This window comes from Vanellus vanellus (genome assembly GCF_965231255.1).
Source record: "Vanellus vanellus genome assembly, chromosome: Z".
NCBI classification, from domain to species: Eukaryota; Metazoa; Chordata; class Aves; order Charadriiformes; family Charadriidae; genus Vanellus; species Vanellus vanellus.
The window spans coordinates 68,380,910-68,398,509 of NC_138908.1; positions in this window are offsets into that span (position 1 = coordinate 68,380,910).

Below are 17,600 nucleotides of genomic sequence, written 5' to 3' on the forward strand. Positions count from 1 at the left end.
GGATCCCAGCGTGCTGGGGTGGCACTGCCTCCCCAAACTGCAGCACAGAATGCTGCACTGTGTGCAGCCACCGGTACCTGTGTGCCCAGGTGGCCAAGGTGGCCAACAGCATCCTGGCCTGTATCAGGAATAGTATGGCCAGCAGGACTAGGGAAGTGATCATCCCCCTGTACTCGGCACTGGTGAGGCCCCACCTCGAGTACTGTGTTCAGTTTGGGGCCCCTCACTACAAAAAGGACATTGAGGTGTTGGAGCGTGTCCAGAGAAGGGCTACAAAGCTGGTGAGGGGTCTGGAGGACAAATCTCATGAGGAACGACTGATGGAACTGGGGTTGTTTAGCCTGGAGAAGAGGAGGCTGAGGGGATATCTTATCACCCTCTACAAGTACCTGAAAGGAGGTTGTAGAGAGGTGGGGGCTGACCTTTCTAGTGACAAATGATAGGACAAGAGGAAATGGGTTCAAGTTATGTCAGAGGAGGTTTAGATTAGATATTAGGAATTTTTTTTTCACTGAAAGGGTTATTAAACATTGGAATAGGCTGCCCAGGGAGGTGGTGGATTCGCCATCCCTGAAGGTGTTTAAAAAAAGGGTAGATGCGATACTTAGGGACATGGTTTAGAAGTGTTTTTTGTCAGGGTAGGTTGATGGTTGGACTTGATGATCTTAAAGGTCCCTTCCAACCTCAGCAATTCTATGATTCTATGATCGTACCTGGGCTGACCTGCGTTAGCACTGATGTGATGTGACCGAATTAGGGTGCGTGGTTGTGGCCAAGACAAGGGAAACTGGGGCTCGGCAGCACACAGTACAGAGGACTTGGTGACTGTCAAACAGGGATAATCTGATTGTAATGGTGAAATGGCTGGAGGATGCAAGAAAAAAGATCGCTCCCATTAACCCTCTTGACTACATTCCATTTTAATAAATAATGTGACACATCAATAAAGCATAGAGATATCTGACAAAGTGGAGTCATTTTTAGAGTAGCTCAAATTGTATGTCTGGTAACTATGTGCTCCAAGGTCTGTCTCAGAGCAGAGGCTATATTGCTACCTATATGTCTAGATGTACGCATCTGAGGGTATGTTACTCCTCAGGAAGTTAGGCACTCAACACATGAGGGAGTGGAGGCAGGCTGTTCTAGAAATGCCAGAACACTTCATGGCCTAAGTAATCTAAAGTTTTGTGATTTAGGGCTCTGTATAACAAAGTGGTGACTTGTGAATGCTCTTAATGGTTCCACATTGCTCATTGGCCACATAGGCACATGGCTCTTGGAAGAGTGTCATTCATCCCTCTCAAAACATGTGGCTCCGGCCCTGCCAAGGCCAGTCCCTGGCAGCGACCTGGCATGGTAGCTCCCAACCACAGGATGAGAGTGCCCACCATCTTTCAAGTTCAGGCCCAGGTAGCACACATCTCCCTGAATTTCCGAAAGGCAAATATGTGAGGTAACGACAGCAACACATACGCATGCTCCCAGCGATGCAGTCCAAGCAACATCATGTTTATGAAAGATATTTGTTTAAGAATTGCTGACAATTTTTTTTTTTCCCTAACAACTTCAGTGCTTAGTTTGGCAACCTACCCTCCTTTCAGTTTCGGCCTCAGACTCAGCAGTTTTCCCCTGCTTAACTGCTAAGCCCAGGGGGACATGGCAGCCCCCCTTGTGCCGTGCCCACCAGCAGCAGCACTCATGCTGTGGGCAGCCCCACTGCCCCGGCTGCCAGTGCCAGATCCTTCCCAGGCCCTTGTATGGAGATCAGCCCACGCCAACGTTGTGCAACTCGCTTTATCTCAAAACAAGGAATAAATGGTGCTGGCACGGAGAGGTGGCTGCCAGAGCTCAAGCCGTGCCTAATGCACACACGCTCAAGCGTGTTTTGCCTCTGCAACCGTCAGTGCTGCTTCCTTCTTCGTAGGAGGGCACTGGCCTCTCTGCTGCCCCCAGGACCTCCATGCTCAGCCATTCTGCTGTGCTCACCCCTCACTGTTTTTCCCCCTTCATCCTCAGCCCCATCCCCTCTTGCTGGTAGTCTCGCTCGGCTGAGCGCCTGGCAGAAGCAATACGAATTTCCCAGGTACCTCACTCACATTTGTTCCCTCTCCTGTTTCTAGCTCCTCTCTTCACTTCTGCCTCTTCTGCTTTCCACCTTTGGCAGGTGTTTTTTTTTTCAACTCAAGCATCCTCAAACACTTTTCCTTTCTCTCTGCCTTTTAACTTTATCTCCTGGCCAGGATCTTAAAACACAGACCTATAAGGTTTGGTTTGTGTCTGTCGTTTGTCTGATGACTTCCCTTTTTCATTCTGCCCTTCTGAGAATGTACTTTTTTTTTCTCTCTCTCCTTGTCTTTCAGCCAGCTGATCAAATGCATCCTTTAGGAAGGTCTAGGACTTCATCGTTAAAAGGCAAAGGGTGTCCTGCTCTAGCTGCAAAACATGCCATGAAATAGTAAAGTAGTATTTTCACAAAAAAGCTTTTTCTTCATAAATGTGGAAGCTTGCTTGGCTCTGTCCTTCTTCTTTCCTCAGTCTTGCAAGCCCTGCCCGTATCATCACCAATCATTCCTAATCATGAGGAAGTCACTTTCCCTCCTTCTTGTTCCCATCCTCTTGTTTTCTTATCCTGGTACCCCCTCCTTTACCCTTCCCAGCCACTATCACTGTCATTGCTCCTCAACTGAAATGGCTGAGAGCAGAGATCACAAGGGTGAATTTCCATGTCTTTGCCCAGACTGAAGTTATTCATTAACCTAGGCTGTTGCTGAAGGAGCTGTAGGAAGTTTTCTCTGCCATAACCACTATTCAGAACAGCGCCAAACGCAGCAGCACCAAGAGAGGTTATTATGGACTCTTCCCCATCCCTCAGTCTGGACCCTCGAGCAGTTTGTCATTACAGCAGTCCAGGGACCAGCCAATCTTTGCAGGTTTCACAGTGCTTGTGGGCCTTCCCAGGCATGATGTGAAGGGCAAGGACTTCCAGAGCAGGCCCTCTGTCCTTGGAGCAAACCAAGAAATCAAAACCCTTTCTAGACAGGATCCCATTCCATACTTCTTGTTCTTGATAGAACAAGAGGGAATGGCTTCAAGCTCCAACAGGGTAGGTTTAGACTGAACAGTAGGAAAGAATTTTTCACAGAAAGGGTGGTCAGGCATTGGAATAGACTGCCCAGGGAGGTGGTTGAGTCACCATCCCTGGATGTGTTTAAGAGACGTTTAGATGTGGTGTTGGGGGATATGGTGTAGGGGAGAACTTTGTAGAGTAGGGTAGATGGTTGGACTCGATGATGCCAAGGGTGTCTTCCAACCTAGACAATTCTATGATTCTATGATTCTCTTTCCTACGCTTAAAGAACAGGTGTCTTCTGGAGGCTATGGGAGCTGGTGGCTTGCAATAGCTCTGAGAAGAAGGACTCTTGTTTTGTCCTGTGGGGAACACGTGTGGCCCGTTTTGGCATGTTCCTGTAGCTTTAACCTGCCCGTGTTTTGAAAACAAAACAAAACAAAATTTAACACATGAAATTTCCACCGAGGAGCAGCAGTAGCCTTGGCAGGAGGCAATGGGAGCTGGGCAGGGAGCTGTGAGGACAGTTTACCTGTTGTAACTGCCATCCTCTGTGCACTGCAAAAACCAAAATCTCTGGTTTCTATCTGAAATCTGACTTTTTTTTTTTTTTTCTGTTTATGTTTGAGAACAGGGAAGCAGGATCTGAAAAGAAATTGTATTTCTCCACACCCCTGTAGGGTGCTCCCAGGCAAATTCTCTAACCCACAGCCTGGAGCAAAGCCAGGAGCACCCTAATCTCTGAGTCATTCAGGACAGGGGGTCTGTACTAGTAACCTAAACAGGGCCAGACACAGACCTGAGCAGCAGCTTGCAGTTGTCCGTAATGTTAAATTTAATGTAAATTAGCAGATCCTCGGCAGGGTTTTGGCCCTCAAGGCCCCAGGCTGTGAGGGCTGAGGGGCAGGCACAGCTCAGGGTTAGCCCATGCCAGCCACCTTCCCAGGGAGCTGCTTGAACTCGAACGTGGCCACCCGTCTTTGGAGGCCAGCGGGGTGAAGCCGTAGGAGTGCTCGCTGTGCTGTGCTAGCTGCCCTGGGGGCTAGAGAAACCATTTTCTTAACTAGAAGAGATGTAGCCTCTCGGTTTGTCTTAGGTGTGTTCTGGTATGCATAAAAAATCATTCTCTCCAGGGGATTTAGGCACAGGGGCACTTTTATTTCTGAAACCTAAAGAGCCATAGGCAAGGAGATAAGTACCTAGATAGTCACACCAGCCAAGACAGTAGTGCTATTGGGCATGCAAGATAGCACAGCTTCTGTTGCCTAAGGATGTTTTCTCCAGAAACTGTAAGTGTTTTTGGTATTTCAAGTGCCTGAACAGGTTAGACGGGTTTTTTTTTAAAAAACTGTTTTCTTGGAGATAGGCACCTGAAACCCATGTGTGCAGCACTAAAGCTCCTCAGTGCTGTTTTGGGTCTGGTTTGGGTATCCTTGTTTAACAGATTGATCAGTTCACATTTAGATTTAGCTTGAAATTCTGCTTGCAGTGTGTTTCCCACACAGTGTTGGCCTTGCGTGCTGGCAGCTTGTCTCCCATGGTGGCATTAACTGGTGCCGGTTTTGTCCCTTGCAAGGCATGAGGGAATCAGTAGAGCAAGTTTGTGTGCTGCAGAAATGGGCAGTAAGTGGGATTTCCCAAATGTGAATGCCAGTCTTGCAGCATCCCCTCTCTGCACTTGTGTGGCCACATCTGCAGAAGGATGGAGCGCCCTGGACATTCACACCTGCAGGTTCATAAAGCAGTTGCGGCTGTTATGGTTTACACCCCCTCATTCAGTTGCTGGCTGTGACCAGATTGGGTTCAGCACCCTTCACAAGGGCAGGGCTAAATAAATCTCAGAAGTCCTGGGAACTGCTAGCACAACATGCTACTTTACCTATATGCAGGCTCTTTCACCACAGTTGATTCTTGACCTGCTCAGTCGCGATGATTTCTGGAGCCCATTGTAAAATGTCTTATTGGTTTGAGCATTGTCAACATGGACTTCTAACTTCATGGTGTGTGGTTGTTTTAAAGACACTGCTATATGCCATGGAGGATTTTGTTCAGATAATTTTTTCCCCCAGTTTTCTTGGGGGAATTTGGAACCAAGAGTCATGTCTCAGTAACAAGGGATGTCTAAAATTTCATTGAGTGAAACTCAGAGGAACCCCTTGTTATCTTAAGCAGAAGTCAGGACAAAAGGGGAGCCTGGCTATACAGACCGAAATCGGAGATGGAAAAAAGCCCACATTTCTCCCAAAAGTGTTGATTCTATCCTGCTTATGCTAACAGAAGGTTTTCTGCGGCCTAAAGGGGGATTGAGATCAGCTCCTAGATGAGAGATACGACATTTTTTATGTTTAGTTTTTCCAACAGCACTTTTCAAATAACAACATGGCTATGATTTTAAAGTGTACTCTATCTTCGTGTTGAGCAACATTGGTGAAAACCAAACGGGAGACCTTTCTTCACTGATAATGCCCTTGTGGGTAAGTGCACAGAATACAGACCTTCTCTAGATATTTAGGCTGCACACAATTAGTCATGGGGAAGAGGAGGAGACACACTGGATTATCCTGGGAAAGCCAAGAGAATTGAAAGTGATATTTGTGGACAACACATAGATAAAATATTTAAATAATTTAAATATTTATCTAGTTCAGTTGTGAGCCTGTCATGGACAGCATCTCACACATATGTGAAATTGGTTTATGGAAAATGCCCTGATATAATCTGACACCATGTCAGAGCATATCAGTGGTTTAAAGAAATACTCCTTTTTCAGGAAAGCAAATTATCAGGTTCCTACTCCAGACGCGTGTCTATCCTACTCATATCAGATAAATGTCATAAGGTAAGAGTTGCCACTGTTTTTTCCATGGCAACATAGTGGTCTTACATTCAACATAGTTGTCTTACATTCCCAGATATCCAAATCTGAATGAGATTGCACTGTATAGCACAGGCCAAATTATTCTCTGAATGTATCTCATATACCTCTGCCTTCCTCACCTCAAATTGAAAAGTCTGTGCAGGGTTAAGCAGAGGAGAATTTAGCTTTCTGAAATTTCCTATTTTTACCTTATGTCATCTTTGTATGCTACCACCTTTTCAAATGTGAGCAGCTAAAAAGGGAAATCGCTCTTGTTTGCCTCCTTAAAGGCTGCTAATTCTCTTATGGGAGAGAAGAAACAGTGCAGTGTGTTAACACAAAGCAACTTAAACCATGCATTTCATTATGGACATGTACCAGCATTCAGGAGTGTGATGAATGATCTGTGAAAACGTGTTGGCCAAGTTCAGCCTTTCATTTGGACATCGGATGATATATCAGGTGCAATATAAATGTTGTCCCCTTGGAAAAAGGAGTGTTATAACAGTCAAGAGGAAAGAGATTGTCTTTTTCATGGAGGAGGCAAGGGAAGATATGTAATCGTCTCTAAACAAACCACAACAATTATACAGCAGGTGAAAGATGATGAGCAGAGCTGGTTAAAAGAGATCTTCTTTAGCGGGATAATATTATAGAAATAACAGAGTTATATATTATTTAATAAGAGAAGCAGAGTCCTGCACCCCACAGGTCCCTGGAGAGTTGTTGGTAGTAAGTACAATATTCTCTCCATAGCGATGTTCTGATTTATTATTAATGGACAATCTCATGAATTAACCATATCTGTAAGTCCAGGCAGCACAACTGCCTTTAGGAGGTTACTTCATTATTCACAGAATTAGAGAACCGTGATGCTGGAAGGAGCCCGAGAGATCATCTGCTCTCTCTCTCTGCCAAGGATATCTCAACATTTTCAAAGGATCAAGCTTCTCCATCAATGGCAAAATAATTGGCTTCCAATATCTGTGATACACCAGCTGCGACCGATGGCAAAGCGTTTTTATTTTCCTCTACGTTGATTAAACAGCTACAATAACTAAAACATCAGGAAAGGAGGGCAGGTTTGCAAGAAGCAGAAGTAGCAAAACCAAAAGTTTGTTATCCTTGTCATAAACCGTGTCCAGGGCATATTGACCTGCCAGTTCTCGTAGGTGCCTCTTAGTGAGTGAAATTAAGTGCTCGCTACAGGCTTAACTGCTACATGGAGGTTGACTGAAAGCTAGGAAAATGCACAAAGTGCTCTTTGCAGCTACAGCGTTAGAAGAGAAAACATGTTCAACAGAGGTTTTTGGAGCAACCTAATGGTGGGTTTCACATAGAGCAAAATGTTTGCACCTACTGACTGGCACTTCCCTGGTCGGCTGGCTGGCTTGCACCTGGAATGTGCTTGTACCAAAGGCAAATTTTGCACATCCACAACCAGCAAACCACTTGGAAACACTGTTCTTCTGTTCCCCTGGTCCTTGTAGATCTTTGATTTGCTGCAGCACCCGAGGTGAAGCGTCTGCATAGCAGACAAGGTCTTTGAGAGCAGACTTTGTGTTAGTGTAGGAGACCCCTATGGTGCATGGAGGCTCAGGCTCCAGACCACAAGGTTTTCAGCAGTTCCACCTGGCAGCTGTGAAAAGCAGCCGCTCCTCTGTCCTGAAGTTGTCTTTCTGAGGGAAGTCTCTACTGTGTCTGCTGCAGGGTGCTCACTTTTTATGCAGACACAGAGCCAGCTGAAATTTGCCTTGTGGCAAAGAGCAAGCAGCCTGCAGAAACTCGGTTCCATGGGCTGGGGTTGATTGCTCCGAGCGTTTGCTTGGGCAACTGCCTGCGAAAGAATAAGCCGATTTGAAAAGACATTATTGACTCAGCTGCAATGTTCAGAAGGTCTTCAGCAGAGGCTGGGCGGCATTTAGCCTTAATGTGATATCCAAAAACAGCTTGCTCCATTGTTTTCTCTAGGTGTGTCTTTCTCCTTTGTTACCAGGGAAGGACCCGGGGAGCTGAATTTCCACTTGCCTAGTGCTAGCAGCTCAGCATGGAAAGGTGATGATTGCACTTTGCATGTTATGAGCTGCTCTGTACCAACACATTAAGGTTGTAACATAAGCACTCTTGTGAGATAAGACATTTTTGGAGGAGTCTCCAGTGCCTCCACCAGTTGTTAAATCAGTGCAAAACAGGAGTCAGATTCTGACATCTAGGTGCAGAATGCACTTAAATGCACTTAATATCAAAAGGAGAAAGGCTAGTGGATGGTTTTATCCACATTTTAGGGCAGCCAGATGCAGGCACAAACCCTGTTAGCACTACAAGGGAGAAAGGACTGTGCCGCCAAACTGACTTTCTCTGCATGTGCCTCTCTCACTAGTAGAAGTTCCTCTGTACAGACACATAACTCCTGCACTCGCGAGGATGAACCAGGTTAGATGGTAGAGCGTGTGCCCCAGTGCCAGCAGTTGTCTCCAGCTCCAACACTGCCATGCTGTATGTCCGTGGCTGTCTCACGCAAAGTGCACTCAGGGGGAGCAATAAGGCACCCACGGCTTTTGGAATGGGTCCGGGGTGGGAAGTTTACCTTGGGCTCCCATTTTTGACGATGCGAAGAAGCTTCACTGCTGCTGCTGAAGATGCCAGGCTTATCACACTGTTTGTGCTCACACAGCACCAGGTAAGCCCGAGTCCCCCTGGAGGGGGGTGCAGACGTGGAAGGTATTTTGCCCCCTGCCCAACCCTGGCGCTCAGCCCCCGGGTGAATGGGGCACCCAACAACCCCTCCACCCCGCGATGCAGAACTAGAAGAGCCTTCCTCCCTCTGGGAGCGTGGGCTGTTTGCTGCGGTGGCCTCTACAGAAATTAACGATGCTATTATGAAAAGCCTGTTTTGGAATCAATGCGGTCACAGCTCCCAAAGGGACGTCTTGCAAGGCAGCTGTGCCAGGCTGAGCCCATAAGGCAAATGTGTCGGCAGGGGAGAGGCTGCTGACCTGCCACTGAGGGATGAGCCGCAAGGTTTTGCTGTAAGGGCCAGGGGGAGACTGGAGCCCGGTCACCTAAATGCTCCAGGAGAGGTTGAAAGAGGTTAAAGACACAGCTAGCCCTAAACTGGGGCTAGTCTGAACCTAGGGGCACGTTATATTTAAAATTCATTGGAACACACTCACATTCATGAAAATGAACTTAAAAATTCAGTGGCTGTGGAAGTACTGGCCGACACAGTACGAGAGCTTTGCATCATACAAACAGTAATGGATTACTTCAACTCTGTTTATTCTGCCTTTCCTTAAGGTTTATAATACGATGAAAATATAATGCAACTAGGCCTTACTTTCAACATGGCAATAGGCTTTCATTTAAAGAACTGTTATTCTGTTTTCTCTCTCTCATGCCAATATAACTTTCATGAGGATCATGATGAGCAAATTAAGGACGTATGATGTGCATTATGTTTGATTCATAATTAGCCAAAAAAATTGTATTGCAAAAGGTGCCATCAATAATTTGATGTTCTGTTTATGCCTACAGTGGTCTGTATTTGAGTACTGTCTCTGTTCAGTATTTTCAGTTATAATTTTGATGAGAGAACAAAGGGTGCACCTACAAAACTGGGTGAAAAACATTTCCTGGATTTTGGAGGACAGGATAAGAAGAAAAGAAGGCCTTTCTAGACTGAGGAAAAGGACTAAAAATGAGCAAATAACACTTAATAAGGACAGATGTGATATATACTCTAGTTAGGAAGAAAAGATCAGTGTAAAATGCAAAATGTGTAGGCAGTGGTCCTGCTACAGGACATCAGGGTTGTAGTGGAGCCAACAGTGCAAGGCTCTTGCAAAAACGGCAAACGTTATGCCCTTGAATATTAGCAGGACCGTCATGTGAAAGTCATGAGAGGTAGCTGATGTATTTTCTTGGGTAAGGCCTCTCAACTGGAGTGAATTTTCTGCATTTGGACTTGGCACTTAAAGTTGTAAACAAAAAGAGGAAGTCCAAAGAAGCTCAGAGATAACGAGAGAAAATGCAGCTTGTGAGGCGCTGGGTTTACTCTGACTCAAAAAAAGAGGACTGGAAAGGGACATACTGGAACAAAAGACAAGAATGAATTGCTTGCCAAATTCAGTAAGAGTGGGATAAGATGTAATTAAGTTAATTAAAGGTCAGCACAGCTAGATAGGATGAAAACTTTTCTAACTGCAGAGGCAGGTAGTGTATGAATAGATTGCTTAGAATCATTGTGGCAACCGTGTCTTCCCTATCCCTATGTCCCTGTCCCTGTACAAATACTGTCTGGGATGCTGAGGTTATGCTTGATACAGCTTTATAGCATGGGGCTGTAACTGGAGTCCTTTCCAGCCGTCTTCTTCTAAGATTTTATGTTGATTGAGCTGTTACTGTGCAAAACATCATCTGCTGTGTGATCCAGAACACTTCATCTACTAAACCTTTTATTTAGAAAGTTTCCTTCCTGCATATATTGCAACCATTTTTTTTAGTAATAACAATGATAATCTATAGGATGAAGATAACACCGTTTACTCATCCCTCTCCAAAGTCCTTACGAAGCTGAAGTTATTGGCCTTATTCATAAAGCAGGAGACAGGAAGGCACAGCAAGGTTATGGGATTGCTGAGTGTTTGTAAAGTATACTGGTAGCAAAAACAGGCACACAACCCAGGACACACATCTCCCAGGCCTTTCCCTAGCTGCAAGACCACATCATTTATCCAACAAATTGTGCTGATGAAGGAGCAGTACCCAGTTCGCAGCTCTGACACGGCCTGTTTTTTCTCGTACCATGAGGAAACCGTAATTCTCCGAACGCAGAGGACATCCTGGCTCGTCCAAGGTAAAATCCATTCCACCAATCTCTCGCAGAATGCAGGTTAACACAACCTGAGAACTGGGGACATAGTGTTAAAACACAATTACCTATTTTTTCCTCTGGTGAAAAACATGTTGTTCTGATTGTGAAACTATCTATGATTTGATTTAGTAAAGTAAGAATACTTGTTGTCAACAGAAACTAATATTGTCTAATTAATTAAACCACCTCATGATGCAATATGTAATATAAGATGTTTCCTCACAGTATTATGTTTTCACAGAGCCGTCACTCACTGTAAAGGTTACTATCTTTCTTTTCTTTTCAGTACAAAAGCTAACTGTAAAACTTGAAACCTTTCTGGGAAATTGCTTGGATACACAAAGACCATACGAGTCTGTTTTTCAATTTTCAGTGCTTTCTGAGTTTCATATAAAGAGGTTTTTGTCAGCTCCCCTCAGTAATATGTGCAGAACGAGGTCCTCCAGGGCTGCGGTTTATTTTGCAGCTTTCTCACAACCTTTATAATTGCAGATGTATATTAAGATAAAGTGTTGGTTCTTTTGCAAGAGTCTGTACAATTTGTAGATTCCCGTGTTGCTCAGTTTGCTGTTTTGTAGAGAATGTTGCCTGTTCAAGAGCAAACCAGGTGAATGCCATGAAAGTGTTGCCTTTTCCACGTGTTCTTGCTATCTGTGTTTTTTAGAGAGTGCTGTGTAAACAGCTATGTCACACTTTACAAATGAGTAAGGAGGAATTAGCTTGGCTACCTGGATTAATTATTGTTGGTTTGTGTGACTATCAGTGTTTGTATTGGAAAAACATCTGAAAGTCATATGAAGAGATGAATGCTTCATCACGCTGGATATTCTTCATATATCCAAAAGCTTACTTTGCGCTCAAGTGATCTTACTATGCCATTTTTCCTTCCTTCCACCTTTTTCTCCTTCTTCCCTTCTTTCTGTATCAATTGCAAGCAGCCTGTGCTTGACAAAATTAAAAAATAGCCAAACACTACAGTCCAGACAAAGTAATTGCAGAGACTTCAAAGAAGAATTTCTTCAGTCTTCTAGTTGTGACTAGATGCCCAACGCTTCAGGAAAAATGTCTGTAAGAGACGATGGTAATCCAGTACGCTATTGAGCAACCTGGTAGTACCTGCCTGCACCTGGGACTCTGCCTTCCCAGAAGTGTCGGAACAGACTGCAACAGCTAAACCCGAATGCCTTATTCAGGGTAAACGGACGCTGGAATGGCCGCACAGCTGTGTTCACACCTCTTACTGGTGCCGACCTGCTAATTGCAAGACTAGCATAAACAAGGATCAGTATAAAATGGAGGGAAAGAGAAGCGCGCTATCAGCATAAGTATTTAGACTGATTCCACAGCTTTTAGCGTGTTTATGGCAGCAGGAGGTGTGCCGTGCAGGGGTGGCATGTGTGCGTACTGGCTTGTGCAGGGCAGGCATGACATGACCACAGCAGAAGAGCTTCAGCGCTGGGCATAAACATGTTTAAGAAACAAGTGACACATTTGTGTACTGTTTAACCGTGGTCAAATAATATCCATAATCTGTCACTCAAATAGTTTGAGTTGTAATTTTTCATGTTATGGATCCAGCTCTATAAATTAGTCAAAGAGCATTTGTTTAATAATTTAAATGCCTCAGTGTTTCAGGGAATTGCTGGTTAAATTACTGATGGTTATGTCTACATTACTCACTTGGCCTTATTAAAGCACCTGAAGTGTTGGTTTGATGAACTTTGCTCCCACTGGTGTTGCAGCAGTGTACTGTACCTGCCGCAGTCCCGTCTGATGCACTACCTTTCTGGTGGTAGTGGATTCACAACACACCCACTGGTGGCCCTGTCACCAAGTGCACTGACTTCTTAGACCTCCCCTTCCCTGGTTTGTAATTAGTGCCTTACAAGCAACACCGTTGTTTTCCGTAGTCATTTATGGAATTTTACACAGGATCCAAGTATTAGCAAGAACTAAATGCGATACAAGTGTGAAATCACCCATGGTTTACATGGAGCCTGATCACAAGAAGCCAGTGTAATCACAGGGCAATTTAAAGTGTGAAACTGCCTGCCACTGCTTAAATCAACTTGGTTTATTTATTTAGGTGAAGGGAAATATCCCCATGCTTTCAACAGACTTCTGTCTGCATTTATCCAGATGCCTTCCTCCTGCAGGACACCCTATTGCTTCCTGAGCGCTGCAGCCCCCACCTTGGGAGAAGTGGGGTTTGCTGATGGGACCCCGGGAAGCTGAGGAGGGCTCAGGGCTGGGGCAGGGCACCATGTCCTGGGGCAGGGTGGCCCCACGGAGGGTGCTGCTAGGTCAGGGCACAGCGAGGGTACATCAGGGCCGAGGCACCAGAGGACATTCCAGGTCCAGCCAAGCCTGAGCACAGATGTCCTGGCAGATGCGCTCCTGCCCGGCCCTGCTGCTGGATGCGGGAGGATGGGTCTGCGCGGAGGGAGGGTGCAGGGGACCAGCCCTGGGGGTATGGGAGATGGCTTGATCAAAGTCTTACAGAGACAGGTCGCACTCCTTCCTCCACGTAGGCCAGGCTCTCGTACGGGCTCCCTTTCGTCAGAGGGACTGGGCAAGCGGTGGTTCCAGCATGTGTGCCTCCTCTCACCAACAGTAGCCAGCTGCATCTGTTTTTCTGCTGCTGAGCAGCTGCAGGAGGATGTGCTCACAGTTTCCATTGCTGTCTGATCTCTTGCAGTTTCTGTAAGCCACCAGGGAGGAACCAGAACAGGAAATATTTTCTTGAGTGCAAGGTGCATTTTAGCAGCAGAACTGAAACCGCCAATGTCAAGTTTGAAAAACAGATGGCTGATAAAAGTAAAATATAGTTCATTCAGGAAGCACATAAATTGATGCAGCATGTTAATATTTCAGTGGCTGCACTACTTCTGATACAGTAAGACCACCCCTTTCCGACGGAGCATGAGCTGAGCTGCAGCTCTTGTGAGCCCTGAAAGTGTCAGGTTGTTCCCCTCAGCTTCTTCATCTGTAATCTGTAGGTACCTTGGGAGGCCGGGGGCTGGCCAGCACTGGGAAAGGAAGCACTGAATATTGTCAGAAAAACTGGTTTTGACACAGGGATCTTCATGTAGCTAGCGGTAGGAACGGGACTTCTCTGCCCCAATACTGATCACGTCGCTCATGTGAGCGATTGCATTAAAATCAGTGAGACGGTCAGGTTACTTGCCTGGAGCTGGGAAAGGGTGGCCCCGGGGTGCCCCGGAGCAAGATGCCCTTTTAGACTTCTTGCTGAGGTGCAGGGGGTGTCTCAGCCCCTCTGGGCAAACCGGCCCCATGGTGGGGTGGTAGCTTGTGGGGGGGCTGCCAACCACTGCCGAACCCATGTACCTTAGAGGACATCATCCAGCCTTACCGGCGGCTCACAGCACCGGAGAAGGGAGACGAATCTCATCGCAAAGTCAGCCCTGAAGCTGCCCTTACCACAGAGTGCCCATCTAAGCTGTGACTCCCTCATCTCTAAGCTTTTCCACAGAGACTTGCTTTTCAGATTTTTCCAGGAAAAAACTGACCAATTTTTGACAAAGCAGTTCTTTAAAAAGTGGTTTGTTTTTCAGATGGAGGATTTTTCTTTTAAGGGAAATACTACTTCCCAATTTGTTCTGCTAAGCAGCAGAGATGTGCAGAGCACAGCAGAGATCTGCAGAGCAGGAGCGTGGTCAGCAGCTTCCTGCAGCGAAGTCAAAGCACCAATAGTTCAAATGTGGGAACTAGGCCAGGAAGCCGAAAGTATATTCCCATGTCCGTGTGAAAAATCCTCCTATCACATAACAAGACCCATTAAAACCCTTCTACAGGGAATCACAATTTTGCTGTGGCTTCTGTAATTAGGAGCTGCATGGGTATAAAATGTCTCAGATTTAAAGGAAGACTAATAACCTAAATTCCTGCAAGTAACTGCAAGTCCAAATTCCTCAGCAATCTCTGAGCAGTTGCAGCCTGCTTTGAACACGCCTTGCTCAGGATGATGAAACTAAGAAGGCTTACAGCAAATTTGACTCAAAGGGAAAAAAAGAAAAAGGAAAAAAAAGAAAAAGACTACGTCTTTTCTTCAGAACAGCAGATGTGAGCAAACACCACAGTTGTTTGGATCTGCTTTTAGACCTGAGGCTGTCCAAAGTCGGAGAGGACCGCGGCCCGCTGGGGTCCAGCGCTGGCAAATGCCCTCCGAGTTGTGCACCGAGATTTGGGCTGCGGGCGCCGAGCGCGGGCGGCGGGCAGGGGCGGGGGCTGGCGCTCCGCGCTGCACCTCGCTGCAGAGCCACCCATCCAGCCCCCCCCCACACCCCCACACCCTCCCCCCCCCTCCCGCCTGCTTCTCGGGGCTTGTTTGGTTTGGTTTTGCTAAGCGCTGCTGCTTTCGGTTCCTCTACAATAGCGGAGCTTGTGTACAGAAAGGTCAACCTCAGGTCAAGCCAGGATCTTTTATCTTTTTTTTTTTTTCCCCAAACCTGGTATGCAGACAAGCCTTATCCTGTAGAGATAAAGCGAATTTAGGCGTTTTGAAAAAAGATGCTGGAAAATGTTAGAAATAATTGCTGGACCATAGCTTTTGGATCCCTTTTTCTGTGAGCATCATTAATGTGTGGTGAATGCGGACTAAATGCCCAGCATCCCTGAAAAGAACACAATAACACACCACATCTGGATCAGAGTGGGTTTATAAAAAGCATTATTAAAATGAGCTGACAGGATTAACCACTGTAACTGAAGAAAATAAAATCCACATTTTCCCACCGAAAGTGAGCTGCACTTTTACCATATAGGGCAGTATGAGTCTCTCTTTGCAGTTGCTAGCAAGGATCGATCCAAGCATTTTTTTCCCGATTTTAACTTCAAGGCTAATCAGTGTAATCATCTCCTGTGACGACCCAGAGAGCTCTGTGGTGGTGATGGCTGTTGTTTTGCTGAACACTTCCCTGAGAAATAGATTTTGGCCAGAGGCAATGTCATGTGTCGTCCCCCCTCCTGCGTCTGGTTGTTGTGTATCTAAAGTCTGTGCCCAAGGGCAACTTCTTTCTCCCTGGGCATCTGAGTATTTCTGTGTGTCTTTCATGCTGGGCAAAAGGTATTAAACACTTTTGACTTTGCTGCTGCTATGCCCTGATTAGACAGCTAAAAAGGGGGGTAGCAATGGCACGGAGGATTTATTTCAGCTGCCTGTGTGCTCTCCAGGGAGCTCTCTTGGTCAGTCTGCTCAAGTGTGTTAGGGAAACCTCTGCAGACTCAGTGCTGTTGTAGTGGGCACCATGCAAGCACATGATCAGAAAGGGTGCTTGTCCTGAGGATCTTTGGTTCTGCAGAGGAAAAACAGAGAGGAGCTGAAGCATGCTCAGGTAGGTGATGATTTAAGTGAATTTACCTCAAAGGGTGAGTCTCAGAATGGCAGTCCCAGATGGCATTGGGTTTGCCAGGCCATGTTGGGCTGCTGTAAGGCCATTGCCGTTGCAGGGTGGGATTAAGACAGAGACCCCAAATACCGAAATGCTGCTTCCAGCAGGCCACCCAGTTTGATGTCCAGCTTACTGTGCCCAAGCTCATCAGCCGAGAGATGGTTCTCCATGAGCAAGGGACATACATGAGGGTTGAGTTGTGACACTAGCCCAAGCCCACAAGACCCTCTGCAGGCTATCCCTGGCCACCAGGTCCCACTGGCCCAGTGATGCCTCCATCTCCTGGCAGGATTAGCTGCACGAGGGGAAAATCTTGCAGGAAGCCCTGCCAGCAGCGCAGCTTGCAGGCAGCAAAGCAACCATGCTGCAGACCAGATCCGTCACGGCAAACCAAAGGGACACTCTCTCAGCTGCAGAAGGGGTCGTTGTGGTACTCCAGGGAAGGAACCACCAGACAACATTCAAGGACTCTTGTTTTGGCAGCAGAAAAAAGGTAAATTATTTCACTGATACACGACCATGCTTTTTTTTTTTTCCCTAGTTATTATTGGTTTAAAAAAAGCACTGGCCTGCTGAGGTTAAGTTTTTGTAGGAGATATCTTTTGTTTTGAGAACGGGAAGCAGCTTGCACTGGCACCCAGTGAAATGATGGGAATCTGTTGTGGACTTCCACAGGAGCGGGGCTGAACCTTGTGGCCACAGCCCATCCATGTGTTTTGTCTTCACTTGCCCAAACCTGGGGGTAATACGACAAGTTCTGGGGCTGACTATTGACTGCAAAGCCATTTTGAGGGCCATAAAGGACCCAAGATGTGACAGGATCAGGCCCTACAGCTGCAATAGCAGATGACCAAGTATAGAAAAGTTTGCATGGCTAAAGGAGGTAAGAGAGCAAAGAGGACTCTACAAGCATGATGCCAACGGTTGTGTAACTTGAGTGAAGGTAGAGACAGGGGGAAGGTGGCTTCCTGGTGATGATGACTGAGTAACTCAGCAGCTGGACTCATGGGTTACAAGGCTCACATGGCTCACCTTTTGAAGACGGCAGTGAAGCATCCCCTGCTGCCCGGGGAAAACTGCAACTCGTGTCAGATTGGATTTACCTGCTGGGGACAGTCAATGGGATACTGTCGGAGGAAGGAGGTAAGGGCTGATTGCTAATGTCACACAGCCACCCCAACCATGCAGTGTCCCCGGGCAGCACCACCACAGTAGACAAGCTCTGAGTTGTGGGCAGGTCCAGCTGGCCCCAGGCAGAGTCTGGCAGGCCCTGGCATTCAGCTGCAAGTTAGAGAAGGCAGCTGCCTGCACCACCAGGCAGGCCAGGGCACCTTTGTTCCTTACCCATGGCCACCTCAGCCTCACAATGTGGAGGGTTTTCTGGGGAAGAAA